Below are 14981 nucleotides of genomic sequence, written 5' to 3'. Positions count from 1 at the left end.
TAGACTATACTTGCTGTATACACATACTATGTAGACTACACTTACTCTATACATACACTAAATAGACTACACTTACTCTACACAAATACTATATAGATAAAACTAACCCAGGCCGAGACTGAGAAATTAAAGAGGCCCTGGAAAAAACTTAAAGTGGCCCTATGTTGTAGGCGGGCAAAGATTTACAGAAGGTGGGGCCAACACAACTTGGCAGCATCAACTGAAGTAGTCAGGGACTGAAGTACCATAATGGGGCAATACACTGCGTGCAGAATTATTAGGCAAATGAGTATTTTGACCACATCATCCTCTTTATGCATGTTGTCTTACTCCAAGCTGTATAGGCTCGAAAGCCTACTACCAATTAAGCATATTAGGTGATGTGCATCTCTGTAATGAGAAGGGGTGTGGTCTAATGACATCAACACCCTATATTAGGTGTGCATAATTATTAGGCAACTTCCTTTCCTTTGGCAAAATGGGTCAAAAGAAGGACTTGACAGGCTCAGAAAAGTCAAAAATAGTGAGATATCTTGCTGAGGGATGCAGCACTCTTAAAATTGCAAAGCTTCTGAAGCGTGATCATCAAACAATCAAGCGTTTCATTCAAAATAGTCAACAGGGTCGCAAGAAGCGTGTGGGAAAACCAAGGCGCAAAATAACTGCCCATGAACTGAGAAAAGTCAAGCGTGCAGCTGCCAAGATGCCACTTGCCACCAGTTTGGCCATATTTCAGAGCTGCAACATCACTGGAGTGCCCAAAAGCACAAGGTGTGCAATACTCAGAGACATGGCCAAGGTAAGAAAGGCTGAAAGACGACCACCACTGAACAAGACACACAAGCTGAAACGTCAAGACTGGGCCAAGAAATATCTCAAGACTGATTTTTCTAAGGTTTTATGGACTGATGAAATGAGAGTGAGTCTTGATGGGCCAGATGGATGGGCCCGTGGCTGGATTGGTAAAGGGCAGAGAGCTCCAGTCCGACTCAGACGCCAGCAAGGTGGAGGTGGAGTACTGGTTTGGGCTGGTATCATCAAAGATGAGCTTGTGGGGCCTTTTCGGGTTGAGGATGGAGTCAAGCTCAACTCCCAGTCCTACTGCCAGTTTCTGGAAGACACCTTCTTCAAGCAGTGGTACAGGAAGAAGTCTGCATCCTTCAAGAAAAACATGATTTTCATGCAGGACAATGCTCCATCACACGCGTCCAAGTACTCCACAGCGTGGCTGGCAAGAAAGGGTATAAAAGAAGAAAATCTAATGAAATGGCCTCCTTGTTCACCTGATCTGAACCCCATTGAGAACCTGTGGTCCATCATCAAATGTGAGATTTACAAGGAGGGAAAACAGTACACCTCTCTGAACAGTGTCTGGGAGGCTGTGGTTGCTGCTGCACGCAATGTTGACGGTGAGCAGATCAAAACACAGACATAATCCATGGATGGCAGGCTTTTGAGTGTCCTTGCAAAGAAAGGTGGCTATATTGGTCACTGATTTGTTTTTGTTTTGTTTTTGAATGTCAGAAATGTATATTTGTGAATGTTGAGATGTTATATTGGTTTCACTGGTAAAAATAAATAATTGAAATGGGTATATATTTGTTTTTTGTTAAGTTGCCTAATAATTATGCACAGTAATAGTCACCTGCACACACAGATATCCCCCTAAAATAGCTAAAACTAAAAACAAACTAAAAACTACTTCCAAAAATATTCAGCTTTGATATTAATAAGTTTTTTGGGTTCATTGAGAACATGGTTGTTGTTTAATAATAAAATTAATCCTCAAAAATACAACTTACCTAATAATTCTGCACTCCCTGTATAGTGTGCACCACAATGGACTGCCCTAGCAGAACCAAATACCAGACTGTAGTACAATACATTGGCCAAACAGGTCCAAATACTAGTGCAGCACAATATACAGCCCCAGCAGATCCAAATATCAGAGTGTAGCAAAATATACCACACCAGCAGAACCAAATACCACAGTACAGCACAATATATTACTTCAACAGAACCAGATACCTCTGTGCCGCATAATATACTGACCCAGCAAAATAACAAAAAACCACAGTGCAGCACAGTATACTATCCCAGCAGAAGTTCTGCTGGGGCAGTGTATTGTGCTACACTGTAGTATTTGTTCTGCTGGGGTAGTGTAATGTACTGCACTGTGGTATTTGGTACAGTATATTTTGCTGCACATTGGTATTTGGTTCTGCTGGGCAGTATATTGTGCTGAGCTGTTGTATTTGGTTTTCTTGCAGAACCAATGTGCAATACAGTACATTATACTGTCCCAGCAGAACCAAATGCCACAGTGCAGCACAATATACTGTTCTTAGGACAGATTGTGCAAGTAGGTAGGGACAGTGGTGCAGGTGGAGCTCAGGGCTGCACTGTTTCCTACCCTTTCATGAAAATAATGCACCCATAGTGCCATAATAATAATAATAATAATAATAATAATAATCATAATACAACCAATATTGTTTCAAGTGATAATAATGCTGCCTATACTACTCCTAGTAAAAATAATTCCCCTTATAGTGTCTCCGATAATAATGATGCCCCCTATCCAGTAAGAATAAGGCCCCCACAGTATCCCCTATTGTGCCTCTAGTAGAGTTGAGCGAACACCTGGATGTTCGGGTTCGAGAAGTTCGGCCGAACTTCCCGGAAATGTTCGGGTTCGGGATCCGAACCCGAACCGAACTTCGTCCCGAACCCGAACCCCTTTGAAGTCAATGGGGACCCGAACTTTTGGGCACTAAAAAGGCTGTAAAACAGCCCAGGAAAGAGCTAGAAAGCTGCAAAAGGCAGCAACATGTAGGTAAATCCTGTGCAAACAAATGTGGATAGGGAAATTAATTAAAATAAAAATTAAAAAAATAAAAATGAACCAATATCAATTGGACAGAGGTCCCATAGCAGAGAATCTGGCTTCACGTCAGCAGAGAATCAGTCTCTTCATGCTATAGCAAAGAATCTGGCTTCATGTCAGCAGAGAATCAGTCTCTTCATGCCATAGCAGAGAATCTGGCTTCATGTCACCCACCACTGGAACAGGCCACTGTCACATATTTAGGCCCCGGCACCCAGACAGAGGAGAGAGGTCCCGTAACAGAGAATCTGGCCTTACATCAGCACAGAATCTGTCTTCATGTCATAGCAGAGAATCAGGCTTCACGTCACCCACCACTGGAACAGGCCACTGTCACACATTTAGGCCCAGGCACCCAGGCAGAGGAGAGAGGTCCCGTAACAGAGAATCTGGCCTTATGTCAGCGCAGAATCAGTCTTCATGTCATAGCAGAGAATCAGGCTTCACGTCACCCACCACTGGAACAGGCCACTGTCACACATTTAGGCCCAGGCACCCAGGCACAGGAGAGAGGTCCCGTAACAGAGAATCTGGCCTTATGTCAGCGCAGAATCAGTCTTCATGTCATAGCAGAGAATCAGGCTTCACGTCACCCACCACTGGAACAGGCCACTGTCACACATTTAGGCCCAGGCACCCAGGCAGAGGAGAGAGGTCCCGTAACAGAGAATCTGGCCTTATGTCAGCACAGAATCTGTCTTCATGTCATAGCAAAGAATCAGGCTTCACGTCACCCACCACTGGAACAGGCCACTGTCACACATTTAGGCCCAGGCACCCAGGCAGAGGAGAGAGGTCCCGTAACAGAGAATCTGGCCTTATGTCAGCGCAGAATCAGTCTTCATGTCATAGCAGAGAATCAGGCTTCACGTCACCCACCACTGGAACAGGCCACTGTCACACATTTAGGCCCCGGCACCCAGACAGAGGAGAGGTTCATTCAACTTTGGGTTGCCCCGCAATATAATGGTAAAAGGAAATTAAAAATAGTATTGAATGAGGAAGTGCCCTGGAGTAGAATAATATATTGTTAAGGGGAGGTAGTTAATATCTAATCTGCACAAGGGATGGACAGGTCCTGTGGGATCCATGCATGGTTCATTTTTATGAACATCAGCTTGTCCACATTGGCTGTAGACAGGCGGCTGCGTTTGTCTGTAATGACGCCCCCTGCCGTGCTGAATACACGTTCAGACAAAACGCTGGCCGCCTTGCAGGCCAGCACCTCCAAGGCATAAAAGGCTATCTCTGGCCACGTGGACAATTTGGAGACCCAGAAGTTGAATGGGGCCGAACCATCAGTCAGCACGTGGAGGGGTGTGCACAGGTACTGTTCCACCATGTTAGTGAAATTTTGCCTCCTGCTAACACGTTCCGTATCAGGTGGTGGTGCAGTTAGCTGTGGCGTGGTGACAAAACTTTTCCACATCTCTGCCATACTAACCCTGCGCTCAGAGGAGCTGGCCGTGACACAGCTGCGTTGGCGACCTCTTGCTCCTCCTCTGCCTTCGCCTTGGGCTTCCACTGGTTCCCCTTTGACATTTGGGAATGCTCTCAGTAGCGCGTCTACCAACGTGCGCTTGTACTCGCGCATCTTCCTATCACGCTCCATTGTAGGAAGTAAGGTGGGCACATTGTCTTTGTACCGGGGATCCAGCAGGGTGGGAACCCAGTAGTCCTCACACATTAAAATGTGGGCAACTCTGCTGTCGTTGCGCAGGCACTGCAGCATGTAGTCGCTCATGTGTGCCAGGCTGCCCAGAGGTAAGGACAAGCTGTCCTCTGTGGGAGGCGTATCGTCATCGTCCTGTGTTTCCCCCCAGCCACGCACCAGTGATGGGCCCGAGCTGCTTTGGGTGCCACCCCGCTGTGAACATGCTTCATCCTCATCCTCCCCCACCTCCTCCTCATCCTCGTCCTCCTCGTCCTTCAGTAGTGGGCCCTGTCTGGCCACATTTGTACCTGGCCTCTGGTGTTGCAAAAAACCTCCCTCTGAGTCACTTCTAAGAGACTGGCCTGAAAGTGCTGAAAAAATGACCCCTCTTCCTCCTCCTCCTCCTCCTCCTGGGCCACCTCCTCTTCCATCATCGCCCTAAGTGTTTTCTCAAGGAGACATAGAAGTGGTATTGTAACGCTGATAACGGCATCATCGCCACTGGCCATGTTGGTGGAGTACTCGAAACAACGCAACAGGGCACACAGGTCTCGCATGGAGGCCCAGTCATTGGTGGTGAAGTGTGTCTGATCCGCAGTGCGACTGACCCGTGCGTGCTGCAGCTGAAACTCCACTATGGCCTGCTGCTGCTCGCACAGTCTGTCCAGCATATGCAAGGTGGAGTTCCACCTGGTGGGTACGTCGCATATGAGGCGGTGAGCGGGAAGGCCGAAGTTACGCTGTAGCGCAGACAGGCAAGCAGCGGCAGGGTGTGAACGCCGGAAGCGCGAACAGGCGGCCCTCACTTTATGCAGCAGCTCTGACATGTCGGGGTAGTTGCGAATGAACTTCTGCACCACCAAATTCAGCACATGCGCCAGGCAAGGGATGTTCGTCAAACCGGCTAGTCCCAGAGCTGCAACGAGATTTCGCCCATTATCGCACACCACCAGGCCGGGCTTGAGGCTCACCGGCAGCAACCACTCGTCGGTCTGTTGTTCTATACCCCCCCACAACTCCTGTGCGGTGTGGGGCCTGTCCCCCAAACATATGAGTTTCAGAATGGCCTGCTGACGTTTACCCCGGGCTGTGCTGAAGTTGGTGGTGAAGGTGTGTGGCTGACTGGATGAGCAGGTGGAAGAAGAGGAGGAGGAAGCTGAGTAGGAGGAGGAGGAGACAGGAGGCAAAGAATGTTGCCCTGCGATCCTTGGCGGCGGAAGGACGTGCGCCAAACAGCTCTCCGCCTGGGGCCCAGCCGCCACTACATTTACCCAGTGTGCAGTTAGGGAGATATAGCGTCCCTGGCCGTGCTTACTGGTCCACGTATCTGTGGTTAGGTGGACCTTGCCACAGATGGCGTTGCGCAGTGCACACTTGATTTTATCGGACACTTGTTTGTGCAGGGAAGGCACGGCTCTCTTGGAGAAGTAGTGGCGGCTGGGAACAACATACTGTGGGACAGCAAGTGACATGAGCTGTTTGAAGCTGTGTGTGTCCACCAGCCTAAATGACAGCATTTCATAGGCCAGTAGTTTAGAAATGCTGGCATTCAGGGCCAGGGATCGAGGGTGGCTAGGTGGGAATTTACGCTTTCTCTCAAATGTTTGTTAGATGGAGAGCTGAACGCTGCCGTGTGAAATGGTTGAGATGCTTGGTGACGCAGGTGGTGGTGTTGGTGGTACATCCCATGTTTGCTGCTCGGCAGGTGCCAACGTTCCTCCAGAGGCAGAGGAAGAGGCCGAGGCGGCGGCAGCAGCAGCAGAAGAGGCCGAGGCGGCAGCAGCAGAAGAGGTAGCAGGGGGAGCCTGAGTGAGTTCCTTGTTTTTAAAGTGTTTACTCCACTGCAGTTCATGCTTTGCATGCAGGTGCCTGGTCATGCAGGTTGTGCTAAGGTTCAGAACGTTAATGCCTCGCTTCAGGCTCTGATGGCACAGCGTGCAAACCACTCGGGTTTTGTCGTCAGCACATTGTTTAAAGAAGTGCCATGCCAGGGAACTCCTTGAAGCTGCCTTTGGGGTGCTCGGTCCCAGATGGCGGCGGTCAGTAGCAGGCGGAGTCTCTTGGCGGCGGGTGTTCTGATTTTGCCCACTGCTCCCTCTTTTGCTACGCTGTTGGCTCGGTCTCACCACTGCCTCTTCCTCCGAACTCTGAAAGTCAGTGGCACAACCTTCATTCCATGTGGGGTCTAGGACCTCATCGTCCCCTGCATCGTCTTCCACCCTGTCTTGATCCCTTAACTCCTGTTCAGTCTGCACACTGCAGAAAGACGCAGCAGTTGGCACCTGTGTTTCGTCATCATCAGAGACGTGCTGAGGTGGTATTCCCATGTCCTCATCATCAGGAAAAATAAGTGGTTGTGCGTTAGTGCATTCTATCTCTTCCACCCCTGGGGAAGGGCTAGGTGGATGCCCTTGGGAAACCCTGGCAGCAGAGTCTTCAAACAGCATAAGAGACTGCTGCATAACTTGAGGCTCAGACAGTTTCCCTGATATGCATGGGGGTGATGTGACAGACCGATGGGCTTGGTTTTCATGCGCCATCTGTGCGCTTTCTGCAGAAGACTGGGTGGGAGATAATGTGAACGTGCTGGATCCACTGTCGGCCACCCAATTGACTAATGCCTGTACCTGCTCAGGCCTTACCATCCTTAGAACGGCATTGGCCCCACAAAATATCGCTGTAAATTCTGCTGGCTACTGGGACCTGAGGTAGTTGGTTCACTAGGACGTGTGGCTGTGGCAGAACGGCCACGTCCTCTCCCAGCACCAGAGGGTCCACTAACACCACCACGACCATGTCCACGTCCGCGTCCCTTATTAGATGTTTTCCTCATTGTTCCCGTTCACCACAATTTTGAGAATAGCAAATTTGGGAATAGTTTTTCAACCCAGAACAAAAAGTGTGCTTTTACGGTCACTACAAATAACTTGACCAGCTAAAACAGTACAGATTTGGTTGAATAGAAATGTGAGGCCTGTTTTTTTTTTGCGCTGTGTGACAGGTATAGGTTTAATAACAGAATTAGACTTCTATCTGCACGGTAGCGTGTGTCTTAGGTTTTTCTGAATGACACTATCAGCACCTTCAATGTAAGATATCCTTTTTGGGATAGATTTCAAGTACGCCTCATATAGCAGAAACTAATTATTTTGAGAATGGCAAATTTGGGAATAGTTTTTCAACCCAGAACAAAAAATGTGCTTTTACGGTCACTACAAATAACTTGACCAGCTAAAACAGTACAGATTTGGTTGAATAGAAATGTGAGGCCTGTTTTTTTTTGCGCTGTGTGACAGGTATAGGTTTAATCACAGAATCAGACTTCTATCTGCACGGTAGCGTGTGTCTTAGGTTTTTCTGAATGACACTATCAGCACCTTCAATGTAAGATATCCTTTTTGGGATAGATTTCAAGTAGGCCTCATATAGCAGAAACTAGTTATTTTGAGAATGGCAAATTTGGGAATAGTTTTTCAACCCAGAACAAAAAATGTGCTTTTACGGTCACTACAAATAACTTGACCAGCTAAAACAGTACAGATTTGGTTGAATAGAAATGTGAGGCCTGTTTTTTTTTGCGCTGTGTGACAGGTATAGGTTTAATCACAGAATCAGACTTCTATCTGCATGGTAGCGTGTGTCTTAGGTTTTTCTGAATGACACTATCAGCACCTTCAATGTAAGATATCCTTTTTGGGATAGATTTCAAGTAGGCCTCATATAGCAGAAACTAGTTATTTTGAGAATGGCAAATTTGGGAATAGTTTTTCAACCCAGAACAAAAAATGTGCTTTTACGGTCACTACAAATAACTTGACCAGCTAAAACAGTACAGATTTGGTTGAATAGAAATGTGAGGCCTGTTTTTTTTTTTACGCTGTGTGACAGGTATAGGTTTAATCACAGAATTAGACTTCTATCTGCACGGTAGCGTGTGTCTTAGGTTTTTCTGAATGACACTATCAGCACCTTCAATGTAAGATATCCTTTTTGGGATAGATTTCAAGTAGGCCTCATATAGCAGAAACTAGTTATTTTGAGAATGGCAAATTTGGGAATAGTTTTTCAACCCAGAACAAAAAGTGTGCTTTTACGGTCACTACAAATAACTTGACCAGCTAAAACAGTACAGATTTGGTTGAATAGAAATGTGAGGCCTGTTTTTTTTTTTGCGCTGTGTGACAGGTATACAGTAGGTTTAATCACAGAATTAGACTTCTATCTGCACGGTAGCGTGTGTCTTAGGTTTTTCTGAATGACACTATCAGCACCTTCAATGTAAGATATCCTTTTTGGGATAGATTTCAAGTAGGCCTCATATAGCAGAAACTAGTTATTTTGAGAATGGCAAATTTGGGAATAGTTTTTCAACCCAGAACAAAAAATTTGCTTTTACGGTCACTACAAATAACTTGACCAGCTAAAACAGTACAGATTTGGTTGAATAGAAATGTGAGGCCTGTTTTTTTTTTGCGCTGTGTGACAGGTATAGGTTTAATCACAGAATTAGACTTCTATCTGCACGGTAGTGTGTGTCTTAGATTTTTTTTTGAATGACACTATCAGCACCTTCAATGTAAGATATCCTTTTTGGGATAGATTTCAAGTAGGCCTCATATAGCAGAAACTAGTTATTTTGAGAATGGCAAATTTGGGAATAGTTTTTCAACCCAGAACAAAAACTGTGCTTTTACGGTCACTACAAATAACTTGACCAGCTAAAACAGTACAAATTTGGTTGAATAGAAATGTCAGGTCTATTTTTTAGGCGCTGGGTGACAGGCTCAACTTGCCCCTGATGTAGTATATGGCCAAAAAATAACCACACTATTGATGGTTAAATGCACTTGGGTGACACAGGCTCAGCCTGCACCAGATGTAGTATATGGCCAAAAAATAACCAGACTGTTGATGGTTAAATGCACTTCGGTGACACAGGCTCAGCCTGCAGCTGATGTAGTATATGGCCAAAAAATAACCAGACTGTTGATGGTTAAATGCACTTCGGTGACACAGGCTCAGCCTGCAGCTGATGTAGGATATAGCACAAAATAACCACACTATTGATGGTTAAATACACTTGGTGATAGCTTGTGCTGGCGCACCACAAGTCACAAAATGGCCGCCGATCACCCCAGAAAAAAGTGATCTAAAAACGCTCTGGGCAGCCTCAAATAAGTGAGCAAGTCGATATTAGCACTTCAATGATCCACAGCTGCAGATCAATCACAGAATGAAGTCTTTTGGAGGAGTTAATCTGCCTAATCTCGCCCTAACGTCGCAGCTGCAACCTCTCCCTATGCTTGAATCAGCAGAGTGACGTGCAGCGCTACGTGACCCAAGCTTATATAGAGGCTGGGTCACATGCTGCACTGGCCAATCACAGCCATGCCAATAGTAGGCAAGGCTGTGATGGCCTCTTGGGGCAAGTAGTATGGCGCTTGTTGATTGGCTGCTTTGCAGTCTTTCAAAAAGCGCCAAGAAAGCGCCGAACACCGAAACCGAACCCGGACTTTTACGAAAATGTTCGGTTTCGGGTCCGTGTCACGGACACCCCGAAATTCGGTACGAACCCGAACTATACAGTTCGGGTTCGCTCATCCCTAGCCTCTAGTCATAATACCCCCACACGGCACCCAGCAATATCCATCCCCACTGCCCCCAGTAATGTTCATTCCCACTGCTCCCAGTTATAGCCAAGGGAAAAAAAATCTCACCTGAGTCCCGTTCTCTATTGCAGTCTGTGATGGAGACTTCAGGCCTCTTTTTGTCTATAGCCTGCATCCCGGAACAGGAGGAGGTTGGAGCAGAGTGTCAGAGGTGTGCACATTGATCAGGGGCAACATGACAAGATTGCAGCATGGATGCTGCGACCCAGGCCCTCACTACAATATGCTGCAATGTCATTATTATGCCAGTGACATAATAATGAGTTTGCAACAGGACTACCTTTGTGTATTGCACTGCAATCTCATTATCATGCCACAATGTGTGAAGGAAAAATCACTGCTGGCCCACATTATACAGAAGGCAAATGGCCCACCTGGAATACATTGCCAATCCGCCCCTGCACTTACCCCATATACAAGCTATATAGACTACACTTTATAAACCCTATATAAACTAAATTTACCCTATACAAACACTATATAAACTACATATACCTATGCAAACTATATAGTCTACAGTTACCCTATACAAACACTGTATAGACTACATTTACCCTATATTCGCTCTATTACTAACCCTATGTAATTACAATATAGACTTTATTAACTATATGCAGACACTATATAAACTACACTTACCCTATACACATACTATATAGCCTATACTTACCCTATGCACTCGCTACATAGACTAGAGTTACCCAATACATACATACACTATATAGACTTTACTGACACTATGCACACACTATAGAGTCACACTTACCTTATTCACACACACCATACAGTATATAAATTATACTATATACACACACACACACTATATAGATTATACCATATATACACACACCATATAGATGACACTATATAAGCACACCACACACTATATAGATGATACCTTATACACACACACCAGATAGATTGCACTTACCCTATTCACACAATTTAGCTGCCCCCTCCTGTGCACTGCTTGGCTGAAGAACCTTGATCACATGACTATGACATGACAAAAGGTCCTACAGCCTTCTGCTTGATGTAAATCTTGAGCTGTGCCTAGAATGTACAGGCTGATAGTCCCGCCCCACACTCCAGTCCAGATAGCTATGGAAATGAGTGTAGGAGAGGGATGGCTTGGTGTTGGATATGGGGGAAAAACATCACTTGCGGGAGAGAGGAAACACAGTGAGGAGTAGAAAAGGGTCTGTGTAGCACGCAACAATACAGAAAACAGGGAGAGTGCCAGTGATTTCTTCAGCTGTTCATCTACCACCTAAAAGCCTGCTGTCTGCAGCAAGTACATGCCAGGGAGTGATGTATCCTATGAGACTGCACAGGTTGCACAGTGCTAAGGCCAGCCCTGGCTGGATTTTAATTTTCCTGATATGAAGCAGCTTCTGACTGAAACTAAAGACCTAAGTGTGGCACACAATTAGCTGAGTTTACAAGAAAAAATTGGCTGGCACGAGAAAAGATTAGCATTCTTTTCTATTTTGCAAAGAAAGGTGTGCAAATTAGCTTGCCTGACAAAAAAGAAAAGAGGGCATCTACTATATAATGCAAGAATAATTAAGATATGGAATTTGCATATACTCTTCCTAGAAACCAAGAGTAGTGGTCTCCATAATGAGAGTACCCCACAAGGCCACTCAACCAAGTATGGAAAATTTATTTTAGACATTCTGATTCTCTTGTCCTTTTAGAAAGAGGACTAGCTAGCATGTTTCATTGATAAAAATGTAAGCTTTGTGGTGTGTAGTAATTCTTTTGTCTCACTTTCAGTTGAAGGTTACTTTGGAGGTCTTTCTGGTTCATCTGAAGTTCATCCAAAGTAGTGAAATACAATTGCTAAATGCGTTGTCCATTTTTGCTAAACTGATTATGTATCCTTAGGTGAATAGGAAGGAGCCGTCCCATTGAGGTGAATTGGGATATCAGGAGTTATAAGTATAACTACTAGCAACTGCACAGCAATAAACTGTTACAGTAAACAGTAAGAGGAACACAGTATCCATATGAGTACTGATTTCTTATATTTTCACCCAGTGGATTGGCAGAAATGTTTTCCAGCCTTTCAAACAGGCTTAAGTAGCAAAGCTAGGAAAATAGCTGAGCCTCACATCTGCAACTAGCTTTTTCAGGACAAAAGCCATTTATCAGAGTAAAGCAGATGAGAACAGCTTTTCTAGTTGAAAGTCCTTAAGGGGAACCTCTGGGTGGGTTCTTTAATAGAGATCGGTTAATATATGTAAACTAGGCAAAGTTCCTTTTGATTTCTGGATAAAATATATGAACATTATCATGTCTAACATCTGCTTACATAAGATTTGTAGACTAGTCTCTCTCTCTCTCTCTCTCTCTCTCTCTCGCTCTTGTTGGTTCGCCCAAAATGAACAACCAAAAACTTTGTTTTATTGCAGATCTGGACTTTTATAAAAATTTGGATCGAATCACAAACCAGTTGAACCAGTTTGTTTGCTCATCCTTAATAAAAACCCACTTGCATCCACTAGGCACCTAAGCTAAGGACGATATGTGCATAGTTTTTCGAATTAATTGCAAAATTATCAATTGATTGTTCATTCTTAAAGACTACCAATGAACAATCCATTATCAATAACAGACAAATTGAAAATGGCACAGACTTGCATGTCCACATGGTTTTCAGCCTCCTAAGGATGCCACATTGGATCATACCCTAACTATGTGCAATCTTTTGTCTTGTTAACTCTGATTTTTGTGTGACAGACTTCTTCTGCATTCTCATATCTTGCTGTACATAAGTTATCAGGAACACCATCAAGTTTTCATTTTTTGCAAGATTGTCCCAGTGAAAAACATGTGCCATATACACTCACCTAAAGAATTATTAGGAACACCATACTAATACGGTGTTGGACCCCCTTTTGCCTTCAGAACTGCCTTAATTTTACGTGGCATTAATTCAACAAGGTGCTGATAGCATTCTTTAGAAATGTTGGCCCATATTGATAGGATAGCATCTTGCAGTTGATGGAGATTTGAGAGATGCACATCCAGGGCATGAAGCTCCCGTTCCACCACATCCCAAAGATGCTCTATTGGGTTGAGATCTGGTGACTGTGGGGGCCATTTTAGTACAGTGAACTCATTGTCATGTTCAAGAAACCAATTTGAAATGATTCGAGCTTTGTGACATGGTGCATTATCCTGCTGGAAGTAGCCATCAGAGGATGGATACATGTTCTCATTCTGTTTACGCCAAATTCGGACTCTACCATTTGAATGTCTCAACAGAAATCGAGACTCATCAGACCAGGCAACATTTTTCCAGTCTTCAACAGTCCAATTTTGGTGAGCTCGTGCAAATTGTAGCCTCTTTTTCCTATTTGTAGTGGAGATGAGTGGTACCCGGTGGGGTCTTCTGCTGTTGTAGCCCATCCGCCTCAAGGTTGTGTGTGTTGTGGCTTCACAAATGCTTTGCTGCATACCCCGGTTGTAACGAGTGGTTATTTCAGCCAACGTTGCTCTTCTATCAGCTTGAATCAGTCGGCCCATTCTCCTCTGACCTCTAGCATCCACAAGGCATTTTTCCCACAGGACTGCCGCATACTGGATGTTTTTCCCTTTTCACACCATTCTTTGTAAACCCTAGAAATGGTTGTGCGTGAAAATCCCAGTAACTGAGCAGATTGTGAAATACTCAGACCGGCCCGTCAGGCACCAGCAACCATGCCACTCTCAAAATTGCTTAAATCACCTTTCTTTCCCATTCTGACATTCAGTTTGGAGTTCAGGAGATTGTCTTGACCAGGACCACCCCCCTAAATGCATTGAAGCAACTGCCATGTGATTGGTTGACTAGATAATTGCATTAATGAGAAATAGAACAGGTGTTCCTAATAATTCTTTAGGTGAGTGTATATTACCATACTATATCTTATGAGGCAGAGGGTCTTTTTGACCCCTTCAGGCACCAGTGTCTATGTGTGACTGCTACTTCTGCAGCCCCTTTAGCTCCAGGCGTGCTATTTCTTAACTTTGTTGGCTAAACATAACTCTATGGGGTGCATGAAGACTGATCCTTCCGTGAGCTAAAAATCCATCCCATCTCCCAAGACAGATTTTAGCTGTGAATTGGTTTTAAATGGTAAATGCAAGAGGTACGAGGGAGAAATAGTTCTAAAGTGAAAAAAATGGGTGTCTTAAAAAGTTTCTTGTATTCACTTTTATTATTGATTTATGCAAAGTTTATTGAAACAGTGCCTATTTAAATAAAAATTTATTTTTATTTAATATACTTTGAAAATGTCATAGCTGGTTACAAAGCTTGGTGTTATTTTGCCATTTTAAGTCATATGGGGTTGAAAACATTTGTCTTCTAAATTGTACTTGGATGTTGTTTAAAAGTAAATGGTATCAAACTATTCAGTTTAATGTCCTTAACTGAATGTGTTTTATATGCAATGGAGCAGCTGAACACAGTCGCTGCAGGCAAAAGTCCTATCACTGACAGACATGAGGTTTTTTGCCTGAAGCAGCCAAAACCACCCTTACTTATGGATTGGAGAAGTCATTGCCAAATCTGCTGATGCTCTTCATGGAAATGGAATGATTTCTGAAAAGTGCTTGACCTTTTCAACAATAGAGAAGATTATAAACTCTAAAGCTCGTGACATTTTAGAGGATATGACAAAGCGATCAAGCTTTAATAATGAGAAGAAGATTGTAAATAAACCAGACAATTTGTATGTTTGATTTATCTGGAGATTTTAATTGTTGTATGTGAAAAGCT

This window comes from Bufo bufo, chromosome 3 (assembly GCF_905171765.1).
Source record: "Bufo bufo chromosome 3, aBufBuf1.1, whole genome shotgun sequence".
Classification (NCBI taxonomy): Eukaryota; Metazoa; Chordata; class Amphibia; order Anura; family Bufonidae; genus Bufo; species Bufo bufo.
Note: the sequence above shows the minus strand (reverse complement) of the source record.